Source organism: Ambystoma mexicanum, chromosome 5p, assembly GCF_040938575.1.
Source record: "Ambystoma mexicanum isolate Mex_15411 chromosome 5p, UKY_AmexF1_1, whole genome shotgun sequence".
In the NCBI taxonomy this organism is placed as follows: domain Eukaryota; kingdom Metazoa; phylum Chordata; class Amphibia; order Caudata; family Ambystomatidae; genus Ambystoma; species Ambystoma mexicanum.
Window position 1 is genome coordinate 808,760,129 of NC_090930.1, and position 19,300 is coordinate 808,779,428.

Sequence of the window (19,300 nt, forward strand, 5' to 3'; positions counted from 1 at the left end):
AGATGTTAATGAAAAAGCCCCAAGAGAGACCCTAAGGGGCTAATCACCACCCAGGAGCCCTGGGTCTGGTGGGGGTCCGGGACAGACGGGCATTAATCTCTAAGCCAACAGGTCAGGAGCCAATGCGATCCAGTTGTTGCAGGTAGGCAGCACGACTCATTAAAGGTGTCCCAGGAGGGGGGGTCGAGGGAGGGAGTGGGCAGGAAGCAGGTGCCACTATATGCATTAACAGGCCAGGGGAGCTTCCCTTCCTCCAGTGCTGTTGGTCTTCCCCATTGAAAGTGCTCCACCGTGAAAGAAGCGTGTCCGTCCCTCCTCCAGAGCTATTGCTCTACCGCCGTCCGGGCTGATGATCAGGCATGTAGGCGAGTCATCCCCTGCGCTTTACTCCACATGCCTCTACCCCTCTGTACAGTCTTTGGGCCGTAGTGTGGCAGATCGCCGACGCCTTCCCACACCTCAGAGGACCCGGGAGGCTCCTCCACTTCATGCACCGTCTGTCCCACCCGGGGCGAGTACTTTATATGGGGGAGGGAGTGTTCATCTACCCTTCATTCGATCCTGCCCTCTCACCATGGTCCGGGCTGGCAAAGGCGTGGATGGTCTGCCGGGGCTTATGCAGCTCTTGTCAGCCCCACAGTGCCGCCCTCTGCCTGTCATGTGACTCATAGTTGTATGGCCCCACTGAGCACAGTCGAAGACGCTGCAGCACCATTTTATGCAGTCACCGAACCCGCCGCCGGGCTGCAGGCCTTTCTGATTGTCCCGGCCCCAGAGCTGCTCCTCATTTCAGACTCTGCCAAACTGTGCCTGACTCCCTCCTATCCATATTGTCAGGGGTCCCTGCTGTTGCTGCCAGCCGGAAGTGGCTTCTTTATTCTTATAAAGAGGGGCTTCACCCGGAGGCCATCAGCAAAGCGCCCACATCAACGGCGCCACTGGCCATGCCCCCTTTAAGGTAGATTTTTAAACTTAAAGAATTTAAGGTAATTGTATTCCTGTGTAGTATAACTTCTGAACTTCCTCGGTAAACACAATTGGTCACACACGACCTTCCTTTGATGCACTCTTCACTTGTAACTCTTGTAAGACCGTAATAACGAGAATAGCGAACAACTTCTTTTTGCTTTTAACTATGCACAAGTTGCTATGGAGCCGGTTACAGTTACCAGTAAGGCTTGATGAATGAATCTGAACGCTGTGCTTCACTCACCATCCTCGGACACTGCGGTTGAAGGTTGCTTTGCTTCCCTGACTTCCTCAACCCCTGCTACTTCTTCAAAGTCTTCGGGCTCGCTTGGGACCCACACCCTTCTCCAGCATGGGTGTCTCCGGTCCGGCCACCTTAATTGGGAGTTGGCTACACTCCCGAAAACCCTTGACTTGCCTTCTGCCTTTGGTCTTGGGTTCTCGCGTGGTAATGGCGGCTCTGCAATCACAGCAACTTAGGTTGTGAGAATACAGCACCCTCTCGGAACTTGCAGGTGAAATCTGCTGTCTCAACGTTCCAGCATCACTACTGTACTCCCACCTACTCGTGAATTGTCAGCCGTGTGCTTCTCCTATGCTACTACTACTGGAATAATTCCAACTCCTGCTCCTTCTCCTTTCCGGCTGAGGCCTTGTATGCCCCACAGGTTTGACAGTTGTCTTCAGGTGTGAACCATCAGCCTCCATTGCCTGACTTCTGAATTGGCTATTAGGCTTAATTGCCTGACTACTGCATCTACATGCCTCTATAGGCCTCTTGCTCGTCTCAGTTCCTCTCGGATTCTGAGACATGTAGTTTGTTTCATCAACATTGGGTATTTCTGCTTTTTGATCATTTACAAGGGTAGTTTTAGTTGCCTTCATATTTTTAACAGAGAGGCTGTGGGTTTTTACTTTTATAGCGGAAGATGTTTTGGAGAAGACAACATTTCCACAATCCTTTGCAGTGCACCTTTGGAATTTAGGAGGACATTTAGTTTTAAATACCAAAAAGTGTCTTTCTTTTGGTATATTGTGCTTTGATGTTACAACATTAGGGTTCACAACCTTAGATTTAATAGAAGATTGAGAGATATTAAAATGACAAAAAGCCATAACTTCTTTTGGCACAGTGGTAAGAATCTCCCTGTAAGAGGAAAAATACTGTGTCTCATACCACGGAATCTTCTCACTACCCTGGGCCCAGTCTCCACCCAGGTGATCCGCCCGCTGTTCACCACCCACAGGGTTGGCATCAGGAAGCGTTTGCCTTCCCCAGGCCACTTGGGAGGAGACATTAGGCAGGGTTTCAGGTGAGGGATCTGCAGGATTTCTCACACCAGTCAATGTTCACAAGACTCTGGACCAGTCTCTGATGTGATTGTTACTCTGGGGTTAAGTTCAACCAGTGTTCAAAGGTAAGAGTCCATAAAACAGTCACTCATAGTTGCCTTGTGGTTCTTTGCACCAGAGTATTCTCTCATCGCAGAGTAAAATGGGGGTGATTCTCCTTAGAGGTAGGTGTGACAAGGTCAGCGCCATGGCCTAGTCAACGGGGGACACAACCCCCTTTTAAAAAGTGGGTGGGAGGCTTGGGGAGTGTTCGCCACTCGTCCTAACAGTGAGGATGGAGACACCGGAGAAACTCCAATTCATACCCCTGCTAGTGTGCCAAAGTCAGTGGTGCGATACACTTGTCTCATGCCATATTTCCAAACAGATAGCTGTCAGAGTTTCTCTGGTTCATAAATAACTCTCCATACAAGAGCAGTGACTGCAGCCCACTTGTACTATGCACAAGGCAGACGGAAGAAAATAGCCCACTGGCCTCACGCGTGAGCAGAGCTGACAGAACAGAGCACACTCTCAAGAGACAGAATGAGCAATACTGGAGCTGCTGGACCCACGTTCCTCCATAACAAATGGCAACTTGCCTCATCCGCCAGAGGTTCTGTCATTCCATCGCCAGGTTTATCTTTTCTGAGTTATTTGCTGAAAAAACTCATCTACATTTTCTTTTATTGGTGGTTCCTCCCCACAATCCCCCTTTGCAGTTTTGTAATACCTATTCCCCCCAGAACGCCTACCCATTCTATCCCTTTACCCACCCACCCCATATATATTTGAGTTTTTTTGGATAGAAATTGTAGGCAAAAACACTCAGCGAAAAGAAACCCTGGCTATGAATAAACATTGTATCCCGCCAACTACACTTATCAAACCATAGACCACCAGTGCCATTACAGAGGCAGTGTGCCCCAAAAAGTACTTCACTTACTCAGTGAAATGGCAATCGTAGGGCTCCTACCACATATGACGTTCTACTCCCCAGGCTGACAATGCTGAGCCGCAGCACACCTGTACAGGAAAAAAAGGACCGGGTTTAACCCGCTATTTGAAACATGGGATGTCAGTTTCAAATAGCATCCCCTGAGCAGGTCAGGCTAAGACAAACCAATGACAGGGGGTGGAGGGATGTTTAAATAGGTACCATAGGAAGCAGGAGGTGTGGGTTGTTTGGGTGAGGTTGGTGGAGGTGGTGGACCAAGAGACCAGCCGGAGGAAGGAAGGAGCAGTTGTGTGTGGAGGCATCTACTGGAGAAGAGGAGGTGTTGTCTCAGTGAATTCAAGAGTACTGCACTGAGTGTGCATGTTTGTGTGGAGAGTGCTTTGATATAGCTATGTAAGAAGGTATTGTGAAGTGAATGGTTACAGGGTGAGAGGAGGGTATTTGTATAGTTTGACGAGTGTAGCAGTTGGAGGAGGAGTGTAGCAGTTGGAGGAGGAGGAGTGTAGCAGTTGGAGGAGGAGGAGTGTAGCAGTTGGAGGAGGAGTGTAGCAGTTGGAGGAGGAGTGTATTAGTTGGAGGAGGAGGAGTGTAGCAGTTGGAGGAGGAGTAGTATAGCAGTTGGAGGAGGAGGAGTATAGCAGTTGGAGGAGGAGGAGTATAGCAGTTGGAGGAGGAGTATAGCAGTTGGAGGAGCAGCGGAGTAGTCTTGTGGACGATAGCGAAGCAGGAGGGTAGAGAAGAAACATCAAAGGGTGGAAGCAAAAACTCTGAGTGAAAGACTGGAGGCACAGTAGAGTGGTAGGAAGAGCAAAAAGCGGGATACAGCAGTGAGAGTAAAGGATGAGGAGAGCATAGGGCTAAGTGAACCAAACCAAATCTAGCTACCCAAGTGCAAGACACTTTCCCAATCTCCCATATTAGAGTAAGGCCAGTTTGTCCCTGAGGGAGTTTAGTTAAAGAGGGGGTTGCCCTAGGCCCACAAAAACGAAATTAAAACCCATGAGATGTTTTTGAGGGATTTCTGCACCATCTGTGACATTGTCAATTCATTTCTTTCCCTTTGGTCTCTAATCCTACTCGTACGTCCTATCCCCTTTCCTCCATACTTGTGGGACATTCCGTCCATCGGGACGGGCACGGAGCACTTTTAAAGCATCAAAAAATGCACTTTGTTGTCCTTCTTTTATTTTTATGCAGGGCCACCGCACGTGAGCTCCTCCCCGTGCATCGCTTTAATCTTTTTCTGCATGCGGTCGGGGTCAGATGCACTTGCATCTTAGGGAATATTTATCTTTTTGTTCCCTTGTCCTTCATTTTCCTGCTCCGGTTCCAGGGTCTTCTTTCTTCTGTCTATGGCGGTGCGTCTGGGATTTGTGTCCTGCTCTTCATGCGAATGTTGTTTCGCGAGGGCGGATCCCGACACTCTCTGCATGGAGTGCTTGGGCCTGGAACACCGGTGGGACTCGTGCTTCTACTGTGACTCCCTCTCCGTCCGGGTACTCCAGCATCAACTTGTCAGGTGAGAGGAGGTGTTCCAGCGGATTTCTCCTCCATATTTACAGCAGTTGATTGAAGAAAAATGGAAGCGGCCGGTAAATTTGTTCCTTTTTAGGGCACCCTAACCCACAAGAGTCCTTCTGGGGTGTTCTAGTTCTGGGAGGGGCCCAAGTGGCTCTGGTACCAGGGATCTCCCTGAGGTGTCTCGAAAGGGATCTAAACGGCACTCCAGAGTTTCCTTCGAGGTTCCCTGTAAAGGGGCTGCCATGACCGGGTCTTCATCCGAGGTTCCCCTTTTGGGGGCTAAAGTTAAGACCAGTACTTCTGGGGGCGTTGTCACTGAGGTAATTCCTGAGGTTTCTAAATCTGGAACTAAGTGTATCGAGTCTTGTCTCGAGGTGCCCGTTAAGGTGACTAAAAATACTGGGGTTACCCCCTAGCATCCCTGTCTTGGGGCCATATCGAAGACCAGCAAGATTGAGGGGTCCCCTCCGAGGGCTCTGGCTAAAGGGCGGGGTGACCCAAAGCCTTCCCATACTCAGGCCTGTGGTCAAACCGATCCTACTGAAGGTGCCAAGAAGCTGGTTAAACACCTTAAGTCTTCCAATACCGGCTCTGCTGAGGTTCCTTGTCAGAAGGCTAAAATGGAACGTAATTCCCATGATAACCCTGTGCTGACCATGGCCTTACTGACACTTGTGACACAGTTCACCTCAGACAGTAACAAAATGGCGGTCAAACCCCTGTGCTCTGCGGCGGTCATTTTGACTACCTCTCTCAACAACGGTCTCAATGGCTGGTATCGAGGGGCTTGTTTTTGGGGCTGAGCAGCCTTTTCCACGTTTTGTGGATAATAAGAATCAGTTCCGCCCTCCAATGGCTTGGCATGCTCAGTTTCCGCTGCCACACACATTCTCGCTCCCTCCTACATCTGCTCCCTTGGTTTACGTGGATCCAGTTGGTGGTGGTGGGCTGTTCTGGCAACCATCCTCTTTTCATTCCTGGGGGTATGCCCCTTCAGAGCGGCCTCTACCCTCTCTAGCGCCTAAGCCTTCTTCTGAGGATGCGTTTTTTGGCAAGTTTCAGACGCTTATGCGCGCTGTTCCAATTAAGGATTTATTCAAGGAAATGTATTCTAAGCCACCTGAACTGCATCCTGCTCTGGCAATTCCTCTGCATGTCCTGGTAGTGCCACCTCCTCCAACACTTCCATTGGGACCCCCTGCCTAATCAGCCTCCACTTTCACCTGTGCTAAAGACTCCCATTGCGCAGTCAAGCCTGCCCTTTGGTCCTGAGGTGCCACATATCAGGATTCTGTTCCTGCCGCACTGGATAAAGATCAAGCGGACCAGGACAGCTACGACCCGCCCCGTTCTATTAGAGCTTTTTCACGACCGGGTTGTTAATATGATGGTGTTGCTAGACATGCCAATACCCGAGCCTCCGACTCCACAAGAAGGTGTACTTTCTGGAGCCTTTACTCTGTCGACACACTGGCCTGTTCCTTCAAAAGGATGTCCTGCCGGAAGCCTGCAAGGTAATATCCTAATCTGGACCCCACATTGAAAATATCTGCTGCTCTCCGTGGGAATGGAACACTTCCAGTATCGAGTGCTTCAGCTCGGCACAGCGTGTCTGACGGCGGTCATCGCAGCATTCCTCAGACTGCAGGGAGTTCATGTATATCCATACTAGGACGATTGGCTCCTGCACTGTCCTTGCCCACAAGCTGCCATTGCCAATCTTCAGTCCCTCCTTCAGCTCCTGTTCCATCTCGGGCTGTTGGTTAAATGGCGGAAATCGTCAATGACGGTTGTTCAAGACCTGATCTTTCTGGGTTTCCATTGGGATACTGTCAGTACCAGTGTTCCTGATAGAGGACAGGATTGTGGACCTTTCAACCACATGCCAGCTCTTTCTGCAGTCCTCCCACATGTCGGCCTGGTAGTTTCAGAGAATCCTGGGCCTCATGCGTGTTAGCTCTACCTCTTGCACGACTGAAAATGAGGCGCACTGAGCTTGCTCTTCGGAGCTGCTGCTCCCAGGCTACGGATCTGGACTCCAAGATGATACCAGTTCCATCCTCCATGACGGCGGATCCTCAATGGTGGTCGTCCCCAAGCAACCTTTCAGTGGGCACCTACTTCCAGGAGCCCTGCCCACAAGTAACGGTTACTACAGACTCCTCCCTTCTAGGGTGGCGAGCGACACTGGGCCACCTCGAGGTGTATGATTTGTGGACACCCAAAGACGGGTGGCCCCATATCAATTACCTAGAGCTCCTGGCAGTTTTTCTGGTGCTCAAGGCTTTTCAACCCTCTATAACCAACAGTGTGGTTCGAATTTGCATGGACAATTCCGTAGCAATGTTCTACATCAACAAGGGTCACCAAGTCTCCTCCTCTGGTGGGCCTAGCTATCCAAATGTGAAATTGGGCTATCCAACACAGTGTCTGACTTCAGGCTGCGCACATTTCAGGTCACATCAATCTGGCCGCAGACACCTTCAGCCGCCAATCTGTGGTGAGTTACGAGTGAAAGATGAACACCAATGTTCTCTCCAAGAACTTCCAGCAGTGGGGTTCTCCAGCAGTGGACCTCTTAGCAACCTCAACAAACAGGAAATGTCCTCTTCATGCTTACTGGGACAGTGTCAGAGTGTCTTCCTTGGGGGACGCTCTTGAGATCCCTTTGGACAACATGAAGGCTTACGCTTTTCCTCCTTTGCCGCTGATTAATCAGTCACTCTGGAAACTCAGGAGTACTTCCAACTGCATCCTCCTCTTCATAGCTCCTTGGTGACCAGCCAGGTTCTGGTTTTGGGAACTACAGCACCTATCGGTGTGCTCCCTGATCAGGTTGCCGCAGATTCCCGACCTCCTTCATCAGAGCAATCACCAGCTGTAGTAGAGAAAATAGGGCAGAAACCCTCTTTGTTAACGATGGACCAGACTCCAGAGGGTGAGTAATAGAAAGAAAGGACAGAGTCAAGCCTACCCCTCTCTGATGTGCAGGAGGTGCAAACAAAACTACAGAATGCTAGGAATTATTGTGAACTAGCCATTTGATCACACAGACAAAGTAGGAGTAATACTGATTAAAACAAAATGTATTCACATTTAGGAAGCAAACTAAAAATAAAGGCTAAACTACTACCTTCATAGAAACCAGGTAAACCTCTGTTAAGCTACTTTATTACTAGACTGCATGACACTGTCTGCAACTAACCATATGTAAATACCACACAGTAGCTCATACTCCTTTTTCTTTCTGCTTTACCTGTAGGATAATATATCTTTTTGATTAGTAAACTCCTTGAAAGACTAGTGACTTCAAGCGTCTTCTCTGGTTCCTCCCCCATTTGTTGGTGACGTCATCTCAAAACTATTGACGCGCACTACCTTGATGGAAACCAGGTAAATCTCTGTTAAACTAATCAGAATAGTTTCTGACCTAACCAGACGACTAACCTTTAAAGTAGGGCTAACAGCCTCTCTCTTTGCTCTACAGCAAACTACAGAGCCTTTATGAAATGTTGCCTGTACATGAGACAGCCTTCTAATAAAAACTTTCTCAAGACGCCCCCCCACAATTATAGGTAGGTGCATACCTGCAGTCCTTCTCTTAACCTTGACACCAGGTTGTTTTGATCACACAGCCCCCTTTTTAAACAACATTGTATTTTCTTTTCAGATGAATAAGCACACCTATCGCTACAAGTCTCTTGCCAACAGCATCCCATAGTGTCCTGAAGACAGTTCGGAGCATTGTGTATTCTCTAGCACTCAGAGAACTTGATGCAAACCTACTTCCGAACCCGAAACACTACTTTTGTGTAGACATTAGATATGTAGTGCGAATGTTATGATAGTACATGAACCATCACCTTTGTGCTACTAACCTCACCATGTACAGAAATGTATGTTTTACGACCAGTTATCGGTATTACTCCTACTTTGTCTGTGTGATCAAATGGCTAGTTCACAATCATTCCTAGCGTTCTGTAGTTTTGTTTGCACCTCCTGCACACCAGAGAGGGGTAGGCTTGACTCTGTCCTTTCTTTATACCCCTCCCCACAATCCTTCAGCTTGGCGGCCTGGTACCCGAGTTTAAATCATTAGCGCAGTTTAACCTCTCTGAGGGAAAACATGCGTATAATTCAAGCGGCACCTAAGCCCTCTACGAGAGCTCAATACAGGAGCAAATGGCTCCAATTTTGTAATTGGTGTCTATCTTAAACAGCTTGATCACAGACGGGCTTCTATTGACTGTCTTGTCTTTTATATCTGACCTTGCAGCCTCTGGCATCCATGTCTTATCATGCAGGACATACCTATCCGCCATTGCGGCTTATCTGTCCAGACAGTTGTTGTTTTTTACTGTCAACCCCAGTTATCAAGAGACATTTAGCAGGTTTTCATCTTTTTCCGCTGGTTCGGCCTCCTTATCCCAAAATGGATCTGAATGTGGTCCTTACTGCATTGTGTCAAGTCTTTTGAACCTATGGCCAATACCGAGCTCAAGAACCTTTCTTGGAAAGTATCCTTCTTTATTGCGGTAACATCTGCGGGAAGAATTGGCGAGCTTCAAGCTCTGTCGATCATTCGTTCCTAACATTCCACAAGGATAAGGTGCTTCGCACGCATTCTTATTTCCATCCCAAAGTTGTTTCTGAATTCCACTTAAACTAGTCAATAACTTATTCGGTTTTCTTCCCAAACCCAGTCTCCGATGCCAAGAGCGTTTTACACAACCTAGACGTCAGACATGCTCTGAAGTTTAGCTCGACAGATTGAGCAAACTTAGAGGTTCTTTGCAACTCTTTGTTACATTTGGTGACCCAAAAGGGAAACAAGCGTCGAAAGCGTCCATCTCTCATGCTTGGGAATCTCCCACAAGTATGGAGGAAAGGGGACTATGGACTTAGGAGTAAGTTAATCACTACGGTGAGTAACTTTGTCATTTTCATTTGTCATCGTTATAACACTCACATGGGGATAATGTCTCATGACACTCTTTTGTTTGGGGTTTGGACTTGTAGGAGTCATATTACTGGCTTGGATCTTCTTCTTTCTCGCTGTTAGGGCAAGTTAGTGGTGTGTTAGAAGAAGGACGAAGGCACGGTTATATATTAAACTATACGAATGATGCCTATCTCTTCCTAGTGCTATCAAGGTCTTTCTTGCTTATTTAAATAACTAGGCTGCTCATCGGACATCAACAAGTCTCCAAATGAAAAAATAGTCTCAGTTAAATGGAAATTTTTCTTTAAAGAGACAGTTTCTCTTTCTTGCATGGTTTTCTCTTCAACCAAATCCCTGGATTTTATAATGCCCTTTGTCTCTGATAGTCCCAAAAATGACATTGCGGGGAATGGCCTAGGTAGTTCCTCACAGGAACTGAAGTCCTTGTCCCCAGAGGGGGAATCACTCCTGGTGAGGTCCCACCTGCCTTGACCCCTGGGGAGGGTGGTGTGTAGTGAGCCCACCTCCGTAGCCTCAATTCCCTGGTTTCATCAAAGTCTCCATATCTGGGCTCAACCTCTAGGCCACCTTACAGGGATTAGGTAATCCAGTGAGCCTCTTGGTTAGCAGCTGATAGCTCTAGACCGCTAATCACATTTTCTTTAGTCTCATTGGTGGCTTGCCAATCCTTCCATATCTGGATTATGACCCCTGGCTAAACTCGCCCTTCTTTGTTCATACAGAAATGTTTTTGTCCTGCCAATTATCAACCCCAGATTCACAAGCCTTTCATCTGTCCCAGCCCTGGTACTTTGACTCCTCTTCAACTAATGTTTCACCAGCTCTGCTTTCTACCTCGCGAAGCCCCCTTCTTCCCCTTTGACGTGTTAAACTTGTTTAATGTTGTGTTGCTTTTCTGGACCTCACGCTAGACCACCTTTATTTTTATTGAATTATGTATGCATTTATTTCAGCACAAAAAACCTTGAGGCATCAAGGCGCTAGTTACAGAAACTGCATAGTACAATTGGTGAAGTGCGAGAACATGCATATGGGTTACATACAAAATAGGTGTGTGTATGCAGACTGGGAAAGCCCAACCTCATGTACGGCGGGCTACATCAGGCGTGCAAACGAGTGTTTGAGCCATACACCTTTTACCTGTCCCCTCTTGATAAGTTGTTCTACTTTTCATCTCCTTCCGTCAGCTTTCTTCCCACCTTTTTCATTCTCGTCCCTCCCTTCTTCAATGCCGTGTTTCCCTGATCTTGCCTTCCTCCTCCCTCCAGATGGTTGTAGATGACACCTGAGCTAGGCATGCATTAGCCAGGAAGTCTCGGTTTAGTTTTGGCTGTGAGCGTGACAAGGGTGTCTTGGTGGATGGGGTGGAATATGTCTAATGTTTTGGAGGGTGCAGGGGGAGGACTTGTCTGATGCGTATTTTGGAGTTGAAGTAGTCCATGAAGGGTTTGCATGCTGTGAGAAACCTGAGGGTGTCTCACCTGCTAGTCCCCAGGCATCTATCATCCAGGTGACCAGGACACGGCCATCACTATTGGATCCAGTTCCTGGGGTTGGACCAGTGCCGGAGGATCACCTGGATTCGGGGTGGGCGGTCTTTGGGAAGTGGATGTGGTACACCGAAGGGTGAGACACGGTATACCCTTCCTTATGGCATCTTTTCCCCATCCTACCAGGTAGAATATCTAGAAACTTAACCCGGTTCCCCCTTTTCCGACACAAACACTTTATCATGGACAGTTCATTGTGAGTGACAGCGGTCTAACACCAGAGCCGTATACCCAACATGTCCTAACGTAAGGGTCAGGCAGAATCAAACAATTGTTGATAACTACACACACACACCGGACTTCCATTACACTTCCCCACACGGATAAAAGGCGGAGTATGAAAGCACACTCTGAGCAAGGCAAAACGCACAAGGAAACAGCAATTCCGACACAGCACTTTAAACCAAGGAGAAAGGTGGCGAAAGCAGAGAGGGCGACAAGGAGGGAATTGCCCTTGCCCCTTTTAACCCAGAACCGTGACTTTCAAGAAGCCTCCAGGAAAAGAAACATATAAAACCGGGAATTGCAGCTGACAAACGGTGTAGCGTGTGTCAAAGGTACACAGGCCCCTCCCGCACTGATAGCCAGGGTGGGGAGAAGCGATTGCCACCGTGGTACCGTCCTTGACTCCGACAACGCAACACCAATGAGTTCAGCACAGCCGGTGAGTTGGAGAAACTGATGGCAGACCGGACTGTTATGCTCAAGGTTGCAAGCAGCAACATTGTATGAAGAAAGCAAACTTGAATACAATTGAACTTTGTAAAACTAAGATTGGTACCAGATAGAGTGGCCCAGTGCTGCGTGGGTGCTCACTCGAAGGTCTCTGTTTGGTGCTCCCCCCCCCCCCTTTCTGAATGGGGAAGAATAGTTGAACTGTAATATCGAAGTGGTCCTGCAACGGATTGTGTTGAATCCCGTGCACACTCGAAAGTCTTTGTCTGTAAACTGAAGTTGGCCTAAACCCGGCAGAGGGGGACTAATTATAGAAAAGAGGTCTGAGCCCGGAAGAGGGGGATCCAGGGTGAACACACCCAAGAAGATTGTTGTGGCAAATCTGAACCCGACTGAGGGATGACTACAAAGTGAAGTTGGTCTGAACCTGACTGAGGGAGGCTAATGGTGAAAGCACACTCAAGAAGATTGTTGTGGAAAATGTGAACCTGAATGAGGGAGGCTAATGGTGGAAAAAGGATCGGAGCCCAGCTGAGGGGGATCCTGGGTGAAGAGTAAATCTCCCAATGTGAACATTGAGAAAGGAACTTTCCTTTATTATTTACGGGACATCAGGTTTTCTAAGTCAAGAGACTTTGCACTAAAGAGACTTGGGTACAGAAGGCCCTGATGTTGGTGAAGAAACTGTGACCTTCTTTTCTTACTGATCATGGTCAAGCTATTTATCTACCTCCCTATTTTTCACCTTCTCAGATTCTATCTTGCGGTGTTCCTCAAGGGTTCAGCCTTGTCCCCCATGTTGTTTAAAAGCTATACTCTGCCGCTGATTCGCCTCATCCGTTCCTGCGGTTTATGATGCTACTCTTATGCAGACGACACTCGGATCCTGGTCCGTTTGGATCAGGATCATGATACTGTGTCCGCAAAGTTTCGGGACTGTCTGTTCGCAGTAGGAAACTGGATGAGTGTGAATTGACTGAAGCTGAATGGGGACAAGACCGACGTCTTGGTGGTGGGCTCCTCTCTGATCACAGCTGAATGGTCGGGTTCCCTCTGACCTTCCACGATGGGTGATTGTCCTACTCCGGTGAAGGTGGTTAAGAACCTTGGGGTCTTTCTTTCTTCTGATCTATCTATGTCACCACAGGTTAATGCTGTTTTTAAGACTGGTCATTTCGTTCTTGGGGTTCTTTGCCGTATCCCGCCTTTTTTGCCAGAAAACCTGCGACCCCTAGTGGTGTCCTCCTTGATTACCAGTCGGCTGGATTACTGCAATGCACTTTATTTGGCACACCGTTTTAGGGTGGTGCACCGTCTCCAATTGTTGCAGAATTTAGTGGCCAGGGTGGTGACTGCGTCGCCTTATGGTGCTCATATAAGCCCAGTGCTACGGGCACTTCATTGGCTCTCAGTGGGCCAAATGATTCAATTGAAGTCCGTGTTTAGTACACCGTCCGTTCCTTAAATAGGCACCTGAATATCTGCAGGATAAGGTCTCTCCGTATGGCCCTGGCAGACCTTTGCGGTCAGGCGATGCTAAGGTATTGGCCGTCACAAAGATACGTAGGGCTCACCTTGGTGGGTGGGCTTGCTCTTATGCGGCCAGTCGACTCTGGAATGAGCTACCTGCTGGCCTTAAAACCGTAGCAAATCATCTTCAATTCAGGAAAGCTCTGAAAACATGCTGGTTCTAAGGTCTTTTCTATGGCCTGCATCTCTCTGCTGTCCTCCTGCTAAAATGCCTTGTGCCAAAGAAGCCCGGGATTGTGCTGTGCTTGATTGACCCGCCTTGTCCCGTGCTACAAAAGGGGGGGGGGAGGGAGGCCCATGGCCTAACATTCTAACTTACCATTTTGTGAACACCTGTTTCTATTGTGAACATTATCCCACACTATTTTGTAGGATAGCGGGAATGTTTGTCAATATTCCTTTTTTGTATAGGCCCTTTTTATTTGACTAGACTCCACTAAGACTGTATTTACTATTATTTGATGATCGTAGCTTGCTCCCAACGGAGATTTAGGTTTATATAGACATTTTTCACACCCCTGATAAAGTTCAATAAATATCCTTGAACTGTCATCACTTGTGTCTGTCTTACGTTGATACCATGCCTTACTTACAATGCAAAGCTGGAGGGGTGTGGTAGTGGTGGCTGGTAGGGTTTGGAGAGTGAAATGATGTTAAAAAGTGCCTTTGTCTGATTAGGGGTAGATTCGAGCTCTTTGATGTAGTGGGCAGCTGTGACTCTGCGTATATCTGTCTTGTTTTTAGAGCATCAGTCTTTGCGGGTGTCATGGTGGAGGGGCACGTTTTCTTTTTGCCAGGCACTTTCTATGCATCTAATGGTGAGGAGGGAGTCATTGAGACATGGCTAGTGGTGGTGGTTGCCGAGTTTGTGTTTTTAGGGGGGCTGTTTGGTCAAGTGCTTGGGTGATTGCTGTGTTTTAATTGCTGAGAGGTAAGGTGGGGTGGATGGAGGGAGGTAGTTGTAAGAGTGGTGTTATAGCTGTGTTTGTGATGCGTTTTATTTGTCTAGATAGGGGTGGAGGTATGGGTGGCGGGGGTGCTGTGTGGCACTGTTGGTGTGAAGGAAATGTCAAAGCAGTCTGACCACGCTACCTGGATGTGATTTATTGTCACAGAAAACACATTTTTTAACACATGATTTTGGGGTAGGTGATGTGCTGGGTGAGGTTGTAGGAGGAAGGTGGTGTGAGGATACTTTTCAATATGGGGTTGTTGTCTGGGTGGGAAGTAGCTAGGTTGAATTTGCCTCTGTAGATGTCTGTGCCAAGGACTGTGGTTGTTAGTAGTGAAGTTGGACCATTCAGTGTGGAAGGGGGATTGTGTGTTGGTCTTACCTACCCCCCATCCTTCCTTTTTTCTTTTTCCTCCCCTCCCATATTCTTCCTTTTCTCTGCTTGCTCTCATGTACTCTCTCTCGCCCTGCTTCTCCTCACCATGGGGTATCTCCTCCACCTCGATCTCTCCTTGTGCTCCTATCCCTCTACTTCTTGCCTCACTTGCTCTTCTCCCTTGCATCTCCACACTTATATCTTGCTCTACCCCTTCGCTCTTTTCCCTTTTACCCAAGTTTGCTGTTTTCACTATTTTCTCTGTCTCCTGCATCCTCCTCACTTTTTGCTTTTCTCTACCTCCTCCCCTCCTCTGTGTGCTCTCTACACCTTTCCAGTGCTCTCCATCTCCTTGACTCACGGCCACTTTCTTCTCTACAACTCTGCACACTGACTCCTAAGACCCACACACCCCCTCTTCAGGATCCCTCTTTCAGAGCAATAAAGGGTTTTATTTAGGGACTGTGTAAATGTCTGATTACGAGCAGCTGTGTATCCAAGATGAGTGTTGAACAGATGAATAGTACTGGTTCCATAGTTGTTATGAACTGGTTAGTGGACCTTGCCATGGCCTTCTTAGCTGAACTTTCAAAATAGGTTTCTGCTATCAAAGAATTGTTTCCTTTGTGATGCCCATTCTGGCATTTTATTGGGGGTAGCTGCTGGCTCTTTCTTGCTTACATTTTATATGGTATCATTGGTTAAGTGGCAGTTTCCATTATACCACGAGCTAATGTGAGCAGGGTCCTCTGACCTTCTGCGAGTCACGCTCGTGGAATTTTGATTCTCTAACGATTTGTCCTTTGCTATGTTACAGAGATCACGAAACTTATAATTAGAATTTTATAATTGTTCTTTTATGATTCGCTTAATACGTTTCTAAGCGTAGGGTTGGGATTCAAACCTCTGTTGTGCTGTGTTATCTTGCTTTCAAGACAAACATGTTGCCCCTGAGCTATCCTTTCTCCCCTTGGTGGAAGCAGGATCTCTGGTGGCTCATATGGTATTTAATCCTGTGTTTTCAGCATGGTTCCTGCCTCTCCCGGGTTGCAATAGAGATCCTTCTTCCGTGAGGCTTATTCACAGTATATGTTAAAATTTATGAAGTGCCTTAATTTACCATGTGTTGAGAAGGTGAAATACCAGGTGAAAAAAACTCTTCCACACATCCTTTAGTGGTTAATGTGGTGTGTGCAGATATAGGCAACAGCCAATGTCTTTGAATACACACCAAAGACTGTAACCTAACTGTTGAGGACCTGCTGGAGAAAGGTCTGAGATATCTGGGTCACTGGTTCTAATCTTGGTAATGGCAGTATAAAGTAATTACCATTACATTAAGTAATAACCTCTATTAATGACAGGTAGAGAGGGTAAATATGTATGGCCTTTTTATGATTAGAACAAATTCTGGCATTGTAATTCTACGGAAATCTTCCATTCTGCAAGAAGCAATCTACCATTCTAATTCCCCATGCTCATGGGAAAATGATCAAAGGCAGGTATAAGTCTTTTGGGTAATACGCTACTTCCAAGAACTTGGCTTGGCCAGAAACCCAAAAGGGTGTATTCATGAGGAAATCTCCCAAATGGCAATTGTGTAAGTCGGACTCGGACTCGGGAGACGGACAAGAGGTCCCTTTTCATAAAGTGTTTTATTAAACAGAAGAGTAAGTCCTATCCTAAGCCTACCTCTAAGGAGGTTTCACCCTAGTCTATATGTAAAATAATAATGGGTCCTTGTCGGCTTATCTAACAAATCTAAAACAGTCCTCTGTCCAAAGCCTAATATAACCTAAATCCTGTCACTATCACTAACGAAAGGATTAACACAAACTCAACCAAGACACAAAACGTGGAAGATGGGTTCGAAGAAATATCCGTGCGCTATTGACCACTCTACGTTAGAATCCAATATTAATACCGGCAATGAACATCCTTTCACCAAACCCACCCACCTGGGGTTTGTATAGAATGAACCTAGATATCAGTTTGGAAAGGGCTAACTCACGCTCAGGAGTTTGAATGTCAGTATAAATGATGACAAAAAATATTCTGAATGGGATAAAGTATTCCAGATAACAGTGAATAGAAATCAAATGTAATATTGATGGGAACAGCCAACACGTGTTTCGACCTCGTGGTTGTTTTCAAGGCTATGGAGATCCATACACATATAGTATATGATAATAAAAATCATAATCTATCCAAATCAGAAGTCAATTGTAATCATATGTACGTTATGGCATTTGAGAAATGAACACAATGAATAAATGTAGAAGATATAAAGAGAAAAAATGAAATTGGAATAACATACCACACATCAGTTCGGAATAACAGGGTATTACGGGAGACGGGCAAAGCAATCAAAATAAAAAAAGAAAAATAGATATGGATTTACCATTACTTTGTCAACATGCTGATAACTAAAATTTAGTTACCAGAATTCTGATCACAACCACCGATTTGCACCCAAACATAGCAGTAATTGATTTGTGTGTGATGAGTCAAAGTGCCCTTTGATGCCTCAACCGTTTTGTGATGTATGCTCTCAAATGTGTTTGTGGGAAACTATATATTGGTAGCACCATTCAGCAGTTGAGAGTGCAGATAAGGGGACATCCTAAGCTACCTCTGGCTGTACACTGGAAGCAAGAGCACCAATTAGCTGACAAATCTGAGAGGTTTGTTGCCTGGAGCTTGTACTTTTGCTTTTCCCGTACGTTAAGGCCTACAGATCATCAAATGTAAGTGCATAAACTGAAAAGCAAAGAGCAGCATCTTATCTATTTTCTAACCACTACTTATTCTTTAAGGTGAATCTCTAATAGGGGTATATCCCCTCAAATCAGGTCAGGTTTGCAGCTTTCTGTTATACAGTATGTGAATAAAATGCGCAGTTGTATTGCTTTTTGTTTTACTTGTCAAACAGACATCTGTTTTTGGTAGTACTTTGTTTGCCTTCTCTTCACAAATTAGCCTATCCATTGTGCTGGAGATTTGGCATTAAAATACACGTGCCCATCGCAGTTTCAACAATCTAACATTATCATATTTAGTTTAGATTTTTAACTTTTATATGAAACTGCTTAATGGAGCTGAATCAACCAGTGTCCGGGCTGTTTGCTTGCAAGGCGGACCAGAGCTGACAATGGGGCTTTAACTTGCAGCTCGGACACAATAAGAGGTAATTGAAAGCGCATCAGGCAATGGCCGAAGTGTATGTAAAGAAGTAGTGGAACTATATTAGCTGCTGGCCTGTCCTGCTCCTCGCAAATCCCATTGCAACGCCCCCTCCCACGCACAATACAAACCCCCAAACAAATGCACCTGCTGTTTAAGGTAACGTTCAGTGCAGTGTAAGCTTCAACTGCTTCCTACACTAGTTTAAAACGAAACTATTCCAGAATGGTTTCTTTTTAAAATAAAATGATAGGAACAGGAAAACTTAATTTAAAAAAAGTATAGGAGCACCGCTCCCAATCACTTCGACCACTGGCATCAGCAAAATTTGATAAACACCAGTTAAGACGGCTCCAACTCTGACAAGAATCCCTAAACATAGTGGGGTTAAATGCCCCTTACTTCTGCCCCCTTCTAGCTACGGTCTTCCATTTGTCTGCCCTTCAGACTTCGGGTTTTGGCATGTGAGTAACCCCGTTTTGAGGACTTTAAGATACTTGTCACGGCCGAAGGTTCAACCTAAAACTCAATTCGCAAGTTTCAAGGGTCTTTATTGAAAAAAAAAATGCTAAGAGATTGTGAAAACATCGTGGGTAACTCTAACAAGGTAGGTACATCTGTCTTTCTGGAGTACTACAGTAATCGTTCCTCTCCATCCCTCATGCTCCACCAAATGACAGTGTAAGGTTAGTGTGAACACCAATCATTCTGCGCTGAGCCCAATGTTGTTTTTTAGAATTTAAAATTCAAGCGTCATTACAGTTTTTTTCCTGTGCTCCCAAAATCATGGTGTGTTATGACACTCCATGATTTTGGGAGCACTGAAAAACTGTGAACGCCTCCTCTCCTCCTTTTTAGGGGTTTTGCTTTCACCCAGCGGTTGATTTCTCTCCCCATCTCCACTGGCTTACTTGTTATCACCACCTGCTCCCTTATCACCCTCGTTCACACTTTCACTTTGTTTGATCTTTCCTCTTTTCATTAGACTGCGGTGAACAGAAGAGAGAGGGAGTAGAGAATGAAAGCACAGAGAGAGAGAGAGAGAGAGAGAGAGAGAGAGAGAGAAAGGCATTTGCAGAAAATAAAAATGGCTGGAGAGGGGGCACATTTTTAGCTCCTTCCCAGGGAGCCACTTGTGCTTGAAACAGCACTTTCACCGGATCTATATAGAAATAGTATGTTTTCCGGTCTAATTGCGACTCACTTCCCCTCTTTAGCATAATGCCCCTTGTAATCACCCCTCCCTCCCCGTTCTCTGCCCCCAGCAGAGACCCAGCCTTTCTACTCCGAA

General features: G+C 46.5%; 1 protein-coding gene across 5 annotated transcripts in view; it reads left to right on the plus strand.

The window, feature by feature from the left end:
• BBS9 (Bardet-Biedl syndrome 9) overlaps positions 1-19,300 on the plus strand; it is a 3,505,410-nt gene that overhangs the window by 163,079 nt on the left and 3,323,031 nt on the right. The gene's annotated exons all lie outside the window — the stretch shown is intronic.